This window comes from Scyliorhinus torazame, chromosome 16, assembly GCF_047496885.1.
Source record: "Scyliorhinus torazame isolate Kashiwa2021f chromosome 16, sScyTor2.1, whole genome shotgun sequence".
NCBI lineage: Eukaryota > Metazoa > Chordata > Chondrichthyes > Carcharhiniformes > Scyliorhinidae > Scyliorhinus > Scyliorhinus torazame.
Window position 1 is genome coordinate 190,260,516 of NC_092722.1, and position 5,145 is coordinate 190,265,660.

At 43.6% G+C, this 5,145-nt stretch overlaps 1 protein-coding gene across 1 annotated transcript in view; it reads right to left on the bottom strand.

The window, feature by feature from the left end:
* Positions 1-376: 376 nt before the first annotated feature.
* ubtd1b (ubiquitin domain containing 1b) overlaps positions 377-5,145 on the bottom strand; it is a 126,748-nt gene continuing 121,979 nt past the window's right edge. Inside the window, exon 3 of the mRNA XM_072479656.1 lies at positions 377-5,145. This exon is cut by the window's right edge and continues 4,861 nt beyond it. The gene's annotated coding sequence lies outside the window, so the exon portion shown is untranslated.

The following is a 5,145-nucleotide window of genomic DNA, read 5'->3' on the forward strand; positions in this document are numbered from 1 at the left end:
TAACTGGTTCACTTTTTCGCTCCCTGGGATGTCATTCCCTGAAATGCATCACCACCGTCAACAAGTGCATACATTTCTTCCTGCAGTTGCTGTAACTATTGATAATGGTTCCTTTACCCTTCTTCAAAGGACTTACGAAATGCAGGCAGAGTATGCTGTCTTGGTAATGCCTTCAGCTGGTATATGCACACTTGCCAGCAGGAGGCACTGTAGAGCACGAGTCACTGCAGAGCACAAGGTTAAAATATTCCTCTGGATACCAAACTTAAAACATTTCTTTTTAAAATACAGGACCCATCATCTGAAACTCATCTGATCTCTTACTGTATTACTCAGGGCTACTATGTGTATAAGCATTTAAAAAGTCAAAATCAAAACCATTGTAGCCATTTTATAAATGTATACATTATTATAAAGAACTTGTACAGATCTATAGTTACTTTGATCAGAAAGAAATAAAGAACTTATATTCTCAAAACAATCCAATTCAGAGAAGCTCAATATACACACAAATCATCTAATATTTACACACATCACAATCAGACTCATAACAGACTTAAATGCAGGAGTCTATATTGCACAACAGCACAAGGCAGCCACTGGTAGATATTGTGCCAGTTTTGAAAATAGAGGCAGCACGCAAAGCTGAGAAACGAATCAAATACAATTTTAATATACTTTTTGCCTTTTTTTTTAAGGTGGAGTAGGGGGTGGGGGAGGGTGGAGGGAGCAAAGATGTTTCAAAGGAATTTCTTTCACTGCTCCAGAATTCGCAAATAAATCTTTGGACTGCCCCAGTCCTTCATCCACCCCTTCTTCCAGGTGAATTTGAGCAGCAGGAGCTGTTTTAGAATTAAGTCACAGATTTTTTTTTTTAAATCCTTTTCAGCCTTTGTTTAATTTCATTTCGTTTTTGAGCAAACGTTTTTCAGAGATGAAAATGGATGAGAGTGACTTCCACTCCTGACCCTGCCTTGGTCTCCCCCCCCCCCGGGCGATTTGCTGGGGAGAGTCATTAACATCTGACAGGCAAGCACCCAGTGCCATGTCATGCCACAGTAGGGAGGGTAGAACACTGGCCCAAGTATCTGGTAGCCAACACCATGTGATGAGTTTTAGCCAAATTGATCACCCTTAACAAGGCGGTGAAACAGATAACTGAGCAATCATCTGGCTTGGGGGGGGGGGGGGGAAATCAGAGCCTTGGCATACCAGTTCCCATTCCCACCTGAATGCCTGATACCCCAGGTGGATGGTAGGGAGGCCAGGGCTGAGGGAATGCCCCCACCTGGTTATCTGAGGCTGCGTCCCGTAGGTAGCTCAAAAACAAAGAGCATAATCCAATGATGATTAAAGTGTGGGTTCCAACCTGCTTCATTCCAGGGACTGGGTACTTTAACGCTGGGAAACCTGGTATGAACCAACTGAAGTTACACGTTTCTACCACTGGGTGATGATGCACTCTCGTTGCTGCTCTATAGATCGATTGGGGCTTCCAGTAATAGGAAGACAGAACTGCAGAATCATAGCACAACTCAGTCCATCATTTTGCAGTATTAAAGGCTGCCAACTGGGCACACCCTCATGAAACACCCACTGGGTATGAGATGCCAGACATCAGATTTCTCACCCCTTCTCCCAAACGTATTTGGATCCAGTTCCGTTGTCCTCCGAAATGCATTCCCCAAGTGGCTATGTTTCAGGAGGGCTGCCACGAGTCACTGCCGTAAGTATACACTGTACTCAACATGCACCAGCCTTCCGGCTGATTTTCCTTGGCCAAAGGAACAACAGGAGTGATCGTTGTAGCCCCCAATCCAACAACGGTGCTCTTTCCCCACTTCTTTCACAGTCCTGTCCAACAACCCCCCCCACCCCACCCCTCACCACTCCCAAACACCAGGAATCAAATTGCCTTTTAATGGCTGAGTCCTGCACTGCACAGTTGGAGGAGGCGATGGTTCCAATCCCAGTTCAAAACCTCTTGCTCCAACAAATGGTTATATTCCCCAAGGAAGAACAAAGTATTGCAGATGCTGGAAATATGAGAGGGAAACAAATGGAAATATTCAGCAGACCTGGCAGCATCCATGGAGAAAGGAGATTACATTCCGACTGACCATCTTTCATTAGAATTGGGAGTTTTAAAGAAGTATAACAGTTTTTGAGCATGGCACCTTTCGAAGGCACTTTTTTTTGTTTTGTTACTTATCCTCTTGCCTTCGCTCTCTGCTGCCAGACCTGCTGAGTGTTTCCAGCATGTTTTGCATAACCTGAGGAAGGAAGTCTGGAATTTTGCATTTTTTTGAAAGGAAAGGATGAGAGTGTAGGATTTGCTTGCTTGCAGCAGCAAACAATAAACAAATTAAACGCCTTAGGGTCTTGTCGAAGGATTTACATTTTCTCACCTCAGACTGGGGTGCATGTAAACTGGGATGGTAACGGTTCCCTCTCATTAAGGTGCTTGCCAGAAAACAGCTAAAAATAGTATTTTTTTCAAAATGGACGTGAATGATAGAGAATGAGAGACTTCACACTAGGATTAAATGACTGCCCTGGTCTGTTAAGATGGTGAGCGTAGCTCCTAATCGCAACACCAAAACAAATGCATCGAGATGTATTTTCCCACTCGACCATCCAAACCCATTTTTCAACACAAACCAGAGCAGACAAGTGAAAATGTTTATGGGTCTTCCTCTCCTGTCTAATCCCAATCTGTTTGGTTTGGTTTACGCTCATTGTTTTAAAGAAAACGGTTCCATTGACAGAACAGCGTCGTCGTTCATACCAGTGTTGTTTCTTTGTCCTTACAGGACACCCGATTATCCTGGAGACAGGCAGCCAGTTCGCATGATGTGATGCAGACATACGAATTAGGAAGAGTAGGCCACTAGACCTCTTCAGCCTGCTCCACTATTCAATAAGGTCATGGCTGATCTGATTAGAATCTCTCGCCTACCTTGATAACCTTCCATCCCTTTGTTTACCAAGATTCTGCCTACCTCCGCCTTAAAAATATTCAAGGCTCTCTGTTTCCATCATCTTTTCAGGAAGGGAGTTCCAAAGGCTCACTCCCTTCAGAAAACATTCCTCCTCCTCGGTCTAAAAATGGGCGACCCCTTATTTTTAATCAGTGACCCCTAGTTCTAGATTCTCCCACAGAGGAAACATCCTCTCCACATCCACCCTGTCAATACCCCTCACAATCAAGTCAGCTCTTACTCCTCTAAACTCCAGCGGATACAAGCCTTAACCTGTCCAACCTTGCCTCATAAGACAACCCTCCCATTCCTGGAAATAGTCTAGTAAACTTTCTCTGAACTGCTCCTAATGCAATTTCAGCTTTCCTTAAATAACGAGTACACAGCACTCCAAATGTGGTCTCACCAGTCTCTGTTCCGCTGAAGTATATCCTCCCTGCATTTATATTAAATTCTCCTTGCCATGATAACATTCTATTGGCTTTCCTAATCACGTACCTGCGTTTTGTGATTCATGCACTAGGACACCCAGATCCATCTGCATCTTAGAGCTCCGCAAGCTCACCATTTAGATAGCATGCTTCTTTTTTATTCTTCCTACCAAAAGCAGGCAATTTCACATCGGCCCACACTATACTCCATTTGTCAGTTCTTTGCTCATTCACTTAACCCATCCATGACCCATTTTTGTCTCCTTATGTCCTCTTCACAGCTCACCTTCCTACCCATCTTTGGTTCATCAGCACATTTAGCAACCGTACCTTTGGTCCCTTCATCCAGGTCATTTATAAACATTGTAAAATATCGAGGCACTGATCCCTGTGGCACATTATTTGTTATATCCCACCAACCAGCAAAAGACCCTCTTACGGCGACCCTCTCTTTCCTGTTAACTGCTAATCTTTTATCCATGCCAATATGTTACGCCTACACCATGAATTTTTATTTTCTGCAATAGGCTTTGATGCGATACCTTGTCAAATGCCTTCTGGAAATCTAAGTACAGTACATCCACCGGTTCCCCTTTATCCACAGCGCATCAATCCTTTAAAGAACTCCAATAAATTGGTTAAACACTATTTCCCTTTCACAAAATCATGTTGACTCTGCCGGATTGAATTTTTCGAAGTGACCTGCCGTAACAATTTTTCAACATTTTCCCTGACAGATGTCGAGTTCCTCAGCCAGTGCCAAAAGTGAAGCATACTCCTCCCCCCCCCATTCAGCCCAATTCAATCTCTTTACTCTGCACTGCTTAGATCTTGCTCAGGGACACTCACTCTTTCCCTTCGTTTTAAAAAGGGACACTCACTCTTTCCCTGAGTTTAGAATGGCACTGACCAATTCATGTTATAAAAACAGTATTGCAAAAACAAACTCAGCACAGTGAATCATCCATTATGACAACTGTGTTCAACAGTTCCTCGATCAATAATTCCTCTACAAATAGATTTAACATTTTCTTTAATTTCCAATTCCTTCCTCCCCTGAAAACAGAGTGGTACGTGTGGAAAGCGAAGCAATCTTTAGGTATGCAACCAAGAAGCCCATCTTTGAGAGAGCCCGGATGGAGCTATTAATATCCCTGTGACTGAGTCCAGCTCCACTGAGTCAGGTTCTATCGTCAGTCCATGTCTGTACAAGCAGAAGCCTTTCAGTAACCTAAATAGGCGAAAGTGACACCGAGGCCAAGTGGAGAAGCCCTCACTACCGCTGCATGATCAGTAGACAACAGTTGACTAGAAATGGAGTTACCAACCTCGTTTGTACAGTTCAGTCCTAGTTTCCTTGCTCAAAGGCCACCAGGAATCAATGCATCTCTAGTCAAAACGTACACGCCTGACCAAAGCATTTGTGCCAAAATTGGAAAGGGGGGGGGGTTAGGAAATGGTAAAACTACATGGCAGGTTAGTCAGAATGTGAGAAGCAAAAATATAGATAGTATATCTCATTTTAGGGCTGCTCATCGGAATTGGAAAAAAAAGCTCTAGGGATTGGGTAAAATAAAGGAGAGGGAAGGAAGCCAAGAAGTGAAAGCATGAGCAGCATTTTTGGATCACGAGCATTACAAAATCTTGCTTCCAACCCATCAGTCTCGAACTTCCTCCATTTCTTTTGGTCTCGTACACAAGGCACATTGAATCTGAAGTCGGAGAGTGACATA